We start from the raw sequence: 10,970 nt of genomic DNA on the forward strand, positions 1-10,970 counted from the left end.
TTGATATGTCGGCACTACATAACGGGCTGGGGGGGTTCCGCTGGTGTTTCCCTTCCCATTCATTATGACTGCTTTATTGTGACCATGTTCATTTATTGATATATATATAAATATATATCTGTCTGTACATACACATACATATACACCTACATACCTTATTTACATTTCCCATACTGTTGAATGTCCACCGTGCATCCCCGCTGGCTTTACCTCCCTATATCCGACGGACATTATTCTGGGCATCACATAAAATTAGTGGCCCTTGCTTGGCTTGGATCCAGAAACAGACACACCTTAGTCACCGGTTTGACCACTACACAATCCGTGGTACATTCCGCATGGATGGTAGCTCGAATATATGACTTCACTACAGGTATTCAACAGTACTGGCAACAAATGTGACGGTTGGTGTACATATGTTTATGGATCTCTCAACCACTCAGGGACTAATTTCAACAGTAACAGGGACAAGGCAAGGACAAATCAGGGACAATCATGGACACTTTTAAAATATTAGTACTATTAACTTGAAATGTTGACAGAATCAGAGCATATGTATTAATACTTATTTTCTGAAGTAAAAGATGTCTATTACTCTTAATTATTGTCATTCATTCAGTGTGATTCACCACCTTTCCTCCAAAGGTCACTGGTTTTAGGGGTTTTTTAAGAGGCTGGCCAGTTATTGTGTGAATGCTCTGACCATTGGTAGGGTTGCCACCTTTTCATATGGCCAGGATGGGATATTTTTGGGACATACCAGATCTTTCAGGGCAACACATACCCATGGTCAGTACAACAGACAGTACTTTTGTTTTATGCCTAAATGTAAGCTTATTGTTGTAGCAGTTTAGCTGCTTCTTCTGTTTCATTTACTTGCTTATTCTGTTTCTTGTAACATGTAGGCATTTTACATATGGAAATAACTATTGTATGTGACTATTACATAAGATGTGGGAAATACTTATGTCCTACGATCGCAGGATATTTTGCATTTATAATGGTTTTGGTATGGACACAACTTCTCAGAGGGGGACTGTCCCTCACAATGTGGTACAGGTGGTAACCCTGGTCATTGGGCTAGACTTAGCTATTGGCGGTGTGCTAACACGATGCATTTCGCTTCCACTTGGTATAACTATCAACACTACAATAGAATATGGGCACGGGGTTTTAAATGTCATTTGTTCGAGGGATGGGGACTCAATATTCAGCTACGTGCATTTGTGTTTGCTTCTTATTTTTGTGTTCGCAAAACTGTCTTGCCTGCTTTGCATACGTTTCAGTATCCATGGACACTGACAGGTGTGATTACTATTAGAGGCAGGCTGTACTATTCAGCATTTTAGGTTGCACGTAAACAGCCGACATGTCCACGCCTCCATGTGGCACTTGGACACACCCCATGCACTCGCGCACTTTTCCTATGCACGTGGATGTGGTGGCAGCGTACCTTCATTAATATGCATATGGCGCTACTGCACCATCTCTACGCTGCATGGTCGACGCAAGTCTAACGCCGTTCTTGCGCCGAGCATCATGAATCCCGGGAATTAACATTTCTTGGAATATGCTATTATTCAATTTTAAACCACATTTTTTAATACCTTTTTTGTTTATATTTATTATGGTTCCAATTAGATCATAGTCAATGTTTTATTTAAGGCTGTAAGATCAAATATGTATCAAGTCAACTCACCTTATAAGCTAATTATTTTTTATGGATGTAGTAAACTCTCTTTGTCAAGGAGGTCTTAAGAGAAAAAAATGGATTATTACAACAGATAACACATTATTTTTTTATATTCTTTTTCCGAATTAGATTTTGTGACTATAATTTAAGGGAGGAATCATTTGTAGTAAGACAGTGTTCTTGCGTCATATTCTGTGGATATACTGCACATAATCTTATTAATGATTTTAACTAGTATCCATTATTTGTAACCTTTTACTTGAACTTTTATGCTTTGGACTTAACATAATATTGACAGCAGTTTTTTTCTTATTAGAATGTTTTTACTGATTTAGTTCAGGAAAATACTATTGGTATATAACCTCTCATTCAATTCTGTAGTGCACATCTTTATAAGATATATTGTTTTCCTTTCCTAGATTTGTCTTCTCTACTCTGGACATACATTAAGTTAATTAGGTTATTGTCTTATAACAGAACATGGCTTGCCAACCCTTATCATATTGCTATGCAGTCTAAGAACTGCTATCAATTGATATTGGCACTGCTTTCCAGGTAATCTCCTATCAAATGTGTATAAAATACAGGGAGCTGCAGATGCAGACATTTTGGAGACAGTTTCTCCTCCAGGTATATGTCTGTCCTAATTTCTGGCTGAAAAACATATAGAAACCTTGGCAGGGGTTATAGTAAATACTGTCCACAGCAAAATATATGATTTTATTTCATTTGAATCTATGTTTACTGCAACCTATATGCCATAAAGCAGAAGCAACTTGAAATACATTACCATGGCTATTATTTTCCAAATTTAGCAATCACAGATGATCACTGTTAGATGCTATCAGTTTCAAACAGTCAGTGTATGAAAGCAAAGAAAAGTTAGAGTCATCACTTTAAATAGATCATTGTTCTAGTTAAAAGTTGTTGAGGAGTAAGCATAGTGTCTGAAATATCCAAGTTGAATTTTAGTACTGTTATTATTGGTTCTTTCATTTTTTCTTTGCATGAAACCATACAGATCTATGGGTAGTGTTAACAGTACATACTGACAACTATACAATACAACTATATTTATATTTGTATTTCATTTTTATGATATGTGAAACTGGGTAGGTCTCCTCCAGGAGCAAGTAGAAAGAATTTACAGTGGCTGCTTTTTCACCAGTTATAGCAATTACACATGAGAGATGACTGGCAGTGGTTATGTCTTATGTGTGTGTGTGTGTGTGTGTGTGTGTGTGTGTGTGTGTGTGTGTGTGTGTGTGTGTGTAGTTGGTAATCTGGAGATGAAAGCAAATGAAAAGTACATGATCCATGCAATAATTACTGATATGCTAGTTTGAGGGCTGGAGGGGGGATGGATGTGTGCCCAAGAGCAAGAGATTGAACTATGTCGCTTCTCACAATGTTTCTTTCAATTTCCTTGCAACAAAGCATCAGAGTTGTATACAGAAGGTGGATATCCTTTTTGGCAGAGGGGAAGGAGAAACATACTGCTACATATGAAACTTCAGGTTTTTACATGATCTCTACTAAAAAGCATATGGCTTGTTGAGTGGTAAATATGTGTGTCTAGCAACAACCATGCTATTTTGTCACAGTGAGACATTAGAAGTATACAGAATGTGGGTGCCATACTATTTCTGGCAGGTGATACATGAAAAGAAATGTTTGTTTAGGAGGCTGTAACTGTCAGCAGCAATATAGCCATTATATTAATGCTCTTTCTTCTCTGTAAAAGATGTGAAGTAAAAACTGGAAGCCACAGAAAGCTAGGATAACCAGTAATCCACAAAGATTTATTGATAAACCACAGGCTAAGAACTTTCGCCTTATAAAAAAGACATCTTCAGGACCTGACTTTACAAAAGCAATGTGAGTTCAAATACGGTTAAAAATCAAAGTAAAAAAGATAAACCCTCACTCATACATCTCTCAGGATCAATCGTGTGACCCCACAACTTGGAACAGTAAAGACACATTACACCAAACTTTTGTATTAAAAACCACAATTTCCTTACATTAATATATATTCTTTAAAACACAGCCCTATGTATACCTTTATGCTATTTAAATCATTTTATAGTTTATTCAATCTTAATTTTAATTCGCTAGCTATGGAGATGTTCTCATTTAGTCCTGGCAAGGTTGTTGCATCAAACCTAAGCTGTCACAACATCTCTTGGTGCAGCAGTTTATTTTTCCAGTTACATGAAAACACTTGTAGTGATATTTGATCAACAACAAATAACATAAATTTAGTAAAATTGCTACAGGACATTATTTTATGGCATGGTAATATTGGTGAATTCTATGTATTACTTGGCCAGATGGAAGCTAGTACAGATTTCATACAGTTCACTCACCGAATTGAGCGGACCAACATTGATTACTTGGATATTACAGTTACAAGACTCGGTGAGGAGGGTTTTGTGACCAGGATTTATAGAAAACCTACACACTGTAATACCTATCTATTTTTTTCAAGCTGTCATCCCTATTATCAAAAAAGGGGAATAGTAAAAAGCCAATACATTAGAGCACCAAGATTAACATCTGATGATGCAAAGTGTGCAGATGAATTTGTCCTGATTAAGGGCATGTTCTTAGAACGTGATTATCCTAGTGAGTTGCTGGACAATATAGCGAGATCTGTGTTAAGTGAGCGATCCAATATCTATGGACCCATTATTAAATTTGGGTTCACTAAGGTAATAAACAATGCCCAAGACACACAACCTAGTTTTTCTATGGCTACAAATATGGTGGCACACATCACACTGGATGTTAAAAATATTAAACACATTATTTTTAAAAATTGGCATATATTAAGTTGTGATGAGAATACCAAAAAACTAGGTAGCAAGACCCCCACATTTACATACAAAAAGAGACGTAATCTTAAAACTATTTTAGAAAGAAACCCAGTGCAACACGATAGAGTGTTTCCTACAACTGGAACGTGTGGTAGATGCAATCAATGTTGTTATATTAATTCTGATTACCAGGGGTATCTCAAACACAGAATAGTTAGATATGCGAAAGATGGCAAATACAATTGCACTTCAGAAATAATTACTTATTTTGCAGTATGCTCATCTTGTCAGGCTTTTTATATTGGAAAAACCAACAATGCACTGAGCAAGAGGGTTTATCAGCACTTATATAGTATATCAAAAGGAGACAACAAAAGTGCACCTGCACGGCAGTCGATGTCCTGTAGCAATTTTTACTAAATTTACATTTTTTGTTGTTGATCAAATATCACTACAAGTGTTTCCAGGTGACTGGAAAAATAAACTGTTGCACCAAGAGATGTTGTGGCAGCTTAGGATTGATGCAACAACCTTGCCAGGACTAAATGAGAACACCTCCATAGCTAGCGAATTAAAATTAAGATCGAATAAAATATAAAATGATTTAAATAGCATAAAGGTATACATAGGGCTGTGTTTTAAAGAATATATATTAATGTAAGGAAATTGTGGTTTTTAATACAAAAGTTTGGTGTAATGTGTCTTTAATGTTCCAAGTTGTGGGATCACACGATTGATCCTGAGAGATGTATGAGTGAGGGTGTGTCTTTTTTACTTTGATTTGTAACAGTATTTGAACTCACATTGTTTTTGTAAAGTCAGGTTCTGAAGATGTCTGTTTTTATAAGATGAAAGTGCTTAGCCTGTGGTTTATCAATAAACATTTGTGGATTACTGGTTATCCTAGCTTTATGTGGCTTCCAGTTTTTACTTCACATTCTATTTTTTGACTGGAATTGGTGTGTTTCATGTTTGGTATTGAGTTTTTGTGCTTACGAAAACAACATGGCTGCAGATGGATCCCAGGATATATTTCTTGATATTGGCAACACATTCTCTGGCAATGTCGATCTTACCTTGCTTATTCAACAAATGACACAAAAAATTACTCAACAAGTCACCAGTCTGGTTTGTCATGAACTGACTAATTTGAGGAACAGGCAAGATGTTCATTCAAATGTGGAAGATGGCAACAACAGGAATCGTAATGGCAATAGAGAATCTGCTACATTGGACAAACAAAGAGACTTTTCAACCAGTTCTCAACTGAACAGTTGGCTGGATATGACTACAAATTTGGGGAACAGTGCAAACAGGGCAAGTAACAACACAGAACATTTTACATTAATTCAGCAAATTTCTGCTCTTGAAAAACAGTTGCTCAAGTACAAAACAGTGCAGTTAAACAAAACCTTTCTGAGAGAAAGTATCAGAAGGGGACACATGCCAAAAGGTCTTTGTGTATGGAAATCCCCCCAAGGGGTTGTGCAAGATAGTGCATTTCACATGGAACTACTAGAATTGTTTGACCGCACAGGCCTTGATCTAATGAGAATTATTATCAAGGAGAATGAAAGGCGTTTGAAGCAGTTTAAAGAGTCTGTACAGTCACTAGTCTCTTCTATCACCCAGGATTTACTATATCCACTACATAAAAATGATTATGATGCTACCTTCCAAAAGGTAGAGTACAAAATTATTTCTTTGAGGGACAGAAAAATGAAAAAACTGATACGTGATGCTAATGATTATCTTAACAAAATAGTGTATCCCAACCCAATGGCCCTCCAGGAACTACAAATGGTTACTATAGGAATCAAGAAAGGGAGCAGCAAATACTCCAACAAGCCCCAGTCCCTTTAGGCCACACTCCTCCAAGGCGGTCAGAGCATATAGCAAACAGTCGAAGCAAACAGAAACAGCAGGCAAATTTGGGCCACCAAGATGGGAAGGGGCGAGGAGATACCAGCAACAACAACAACGCAACAACAAATACCAACAGAAAAGGAGGTGATGATGGAAACACTACAATCTGATTCTACAGATACTGTTAAAATAACGTGTTTCAAACAATGTATAATTTATAATTTTACAGAATTGCCTATAGAAACTATTCATCATCAATTATTCCTAAACGGTTTCAATTTTGTGCCGTCCAATAGAGCAAGTATTGAACATACCCTGGTCGACCTCAAAATGTTTACCAGGCAGTTGAATTTAAATATGTTATATGGTGGGAATGTAACAGGAGCCCACCCTGCTGAGTTTAAACATAGAAGTACTGCTAATCCACCCCTGCACCCAATAGTTCAGACTTTTGAACGAGTGTGTGAACGAGACATTAGAGACAAATTACAAAGTAAAAATAATAGGCAGTTTTTTAATTTGCCCTCACAGGAGAAATCTGTATTAACAGCTATTACCCTGGACACAGACATTAGGTGCATGCATCCGGATAAAGGGGGTGGATTAATTTTTTATGTATAATTTAGACTATTAAGATAGGATGTTGAAATTACTCAGTGATATTAATGTTTACAGCAGTGTATCTTTAAACAAAATAAACATTGCGTATAGAGGCATTCGGGTTGTGCTTGATGAACTTTTGTGTTCGACCATATAACAATGGATTTGCACAACTTTTTAATGGTGAAAGAACCTACCATGCCAAGGATCTTTGGAATACCTAAACTACACTTAAACATGTGTGATCCACCGTAACGACCAATAGTGGCATCAGCGGGCTCCATTACAGAGCCTTTGGCAAAATCTATTGATGCCAAACTCAAAGATATTTTTTTTGTCTTTTGACCACATTATCTTAGATTCTTGGGGCTTTTTAGACAAACTATGCAGTTTTAATAGCACTGATTGTATTTTAATAACATGTGATATCAAGAATTTGTTTTCAGTTATACCCCATGAACAAGGATTAACTTGGTTTGATTATATAGTAAAGAGACACAGTGGTTTATCTGAGAATGATGCTATGCTGATTCATCAATTTATGGACATTGTTTTAAGCAATAACTTTTTATGTTTTTGCAATGAATTTTACAAACAACGTTCTGGGGTCACGATGGGTGCAAACTTCACACTGACCTTTGCAAATGGAGTGTTTCTTAAATGGGAGTTGGATGTTGTCTTTTTGTTACCACTGTTCAAGTTATATAAGGAATATTTCAGATACTTGGACGATTTGTTTATTTTATGGCAAGGTAATATTAATGAATTCTATGTATTTCTTGGGCAGATGGAAGCTAGTACAGATTTCTTACTGTTCACTCACCGAATTGAGCAGACCAACATTGATTATTTGGATATTACAGTTACAAGACTTGGTGGTGGGGTGGGGTGGTTGTGACCAGGATTTATAGAAAACCTACACACTGTAATACCTATCTATTTTTTTTCAAGCTGCCACTCCTATTATCAAAAAAGGGGAATAGTAAAAAGCCAATACATTAGAGCACCAAGATTAACATCTGATGATGCAAAGTGTGTAGATGAATTTGCCCTGATTAAGGACATGTTCTTAGAATGTGATTATCCTAGTGAGTTGCTGGACAACATAGCGAGATCTGTGTTAAGTGAGTGGTCCACTATCTATGGACCCGGTGATGGTGCTGTGGTAGCATTGTCGTCTCACAGTAAAATGCTGTCTGGTTCGATTCTCAGCTAGAGTGTCTTCTGCATGGAGACATGCGTGAATGGATGTACCTTCATTGAAGGTTGCGCGTCAGGGCTGGTAACATGGCATGTAAAAATCAACTGCCAATCATTAGTGGACCGGAGTTCTGCTGTGGTGACCCCTAGCCAGGAAAAGCCAAAGGACACAAACAAACAATTAAATTTGGGTTCACTAAGGTATTAGACAATGCCCAAGACATGCAACCTAGTTTTTCTTTGGCTACAAATATGGTAGCACACTACACATTGTATGTTAAAAATATTGAACACATTATTTTTTTAAATTGGCATATATTAAATTGTGATGAGAACACCAAAACACTGGGTAGCAGGAACCCCACATTTACATACAAAAAGAGAAGTAATCTTAAAACTATTTTAGAAAGAAACCCAGTGTAACCTGATAGAATGTCTCCTACAGCTAGAAGGTGTGGTAGATACAATCAATGTGGTTATATTAATTCTGATTACCAGGGGTATTTCAAAGACAGAATAGTTAGATATGCGAAAGATGGCAAATACAACTGCACTTCAGAAATAATTACTTATTTTGCAGTATGCTCATCTTGTCAGGCTTTTTTTACTGGAAAAAAACAACAATGCACTGAACAAGAGGGTTTCTCAGCACTTATATAGTATAGTAAAAGGAGACAACAAAAGTGCACTTGTATGACACTCGATGTCCTGTAGCAATTTTACTAAATTTACGTTTTTTGTTTTTTTGTTGCTGATCAAATATCACTACAAGTGTTTCCAGCTGACTGGAAAAATAAATTGTTGCACCAAGAGATGTTGCGGCAGCTTAGGTTTGAAGCAACAACCTTGCCAGGACTAAATGAGAACATCTCCATAGCTAGCGAATTAAAATTAAGATTGAATAAAATATAAAATTATTTAAATAGCATAAATGTATACATAAGGCTGTGTTTTAAAGAATATATATTAAATGTAAGGAAATTGTGGTTTTTAATACAAACGTTTGGTGTAATGTGTCTTTAATGTTCCAAGTTGTGGGGACACATGATTGATCCTGAGAGATGTATGAGTGAGGGTGTGTCTTTTTTACTTTGATTTGTAACAGTATTTGAACTCACATTGCTTTTGTAAAGTCAGGTTCTGAGGATGTCTTTTTTATAAGATGAAAGCGCTTAGCCTGTGATTTATCAATAAACATCTGTGGATTACTGGTTATCCTAGGTTTCTGTGGCTTCCAGTTTTTACTTCACATTCTATTTTTTGACTGGAATTGGTGTGTTTCATGTTTGGTATTGAGTCTCTGTAAAAGATAGTATACCCTCTCAGATGGTGCACATTGCCCTGTGAAAGTATATGTGTGTTTTGCTGACCTATGTTTTATTAGAAGCCCTTGAATTTATGTTATTTTGGACTGTTTTTGGGGACTTGGCATATGTTCTCTTACCTACGGGTCTATATTACATGCTTGAATGGTCAAATATTCTAATATGTATTAGTCGACCCGTAATAATCAAAACACCACAATGTTGAGCGGTTCAATGGAGATCTCCGAACAGTGCAAGAATGCAAGTTTTCCATTGTCTACACTGTAGTGTGATCTCGGAGTTGGTATATTTAAGTAGCGGGGGGTGTGGGGGTGCAGCAACGTTTAAATGGTTTGTTTGGGTGGGTTTTTCTTTTTTTAATTTCTGTTCAACATTGTGATGGTTCAGTTATTATGGGTCAACTATTATGTGTTTGAGTATCTGACCATTCTATCATGTAACATAGACCCTTACCTACAGTTAGTAAGTTCAAGTTTTCAGAGAGGTTTTAATGTCATAGTTTACATAAAACTAACATCCGCAGTGAATCTATAGTAAATTCTCATTATGTCTGCAGTAATTTCACAAGAGTAATACATTCAATTGACTAACGATATGGCGTCAAATTCAGAGGTGGTCTGTACTTGTAGCTCTGAGGTAAGAATTGCAGTTTTACATGTGTCTTGTAGCTGACTACCTTCTTGTTTTTAGCTGAAAGTTTAGCAATTAAATGCCAAAGAAGACAGTGGCTTAAACTTTTTTAAATAAAGGACTCAATGGCTTTAGTTCATGTGCTTTTACTGCCAAAGACTGACATTTTACATTATGCTCATCTCTGTTTCACTTTGGCTGTAGTGGTGAACTAAAGTCCAGTATGCTGAGTAAAGTAACATCTTAAAATTCTTCTATTTTGATCTTTCAACACATAAAAAATTGTTGACATATCACCAGAAAAATATACTCTCAGTTGTAATAGACTTGTAATAAAAAGTTGTGCTTTCAAGTAGATAAAGCTGTGGCATCAAATTTGGAAGTATGCTGAGGTTAGAACTGTAGCCTCATGCATGATTTCTAGCAGAATACTCTGTTGTTACTATATGAGAGTTTTATACTGAAATCTCAAACAGTGATGGAGATATATAAAGCCACTCAGCAACTAACACTGATACAGTCCATTTTTTTCATTGCACTCTCTTTTCATTGTGAGTATTGCAGTGAACTTCTGCTATGTATACTGTATAAATTAATGGCCGAAAATGGATCTTTTAAATTGTCATCATAGCAGAAGTAGAACTTCTCTGTGTTTTCTGTGTTTCACCAGAAAAATATTGTTTATTTTTATCTATAACATGGCTAAAACACCATGCTTCAAGCAGTTAAAGGCAACTGATGAAATTCAGAGGTGCACTGTATTGGCTGTTCTGATGTTAAAATTCTAATTGTATGTGCATGATGTGCTGATATTACCTGGAGGTTTTTATTAACATC

The sequence above is a fragment of the Protopterus annectens genome, chromosome 3.part1 (assembly GCF_019279795.1).
Source record: "Protopterus annectens isolate FY-2018-M chromosome 3.part1, PAN1.0, whole genome shotgun sequence".
Lineage (NCBI taxonomy): Eukaryota > Metazoa > Chordata > Ceratodontiformes > Protopteridae > Protopterus > Protopterus annectens.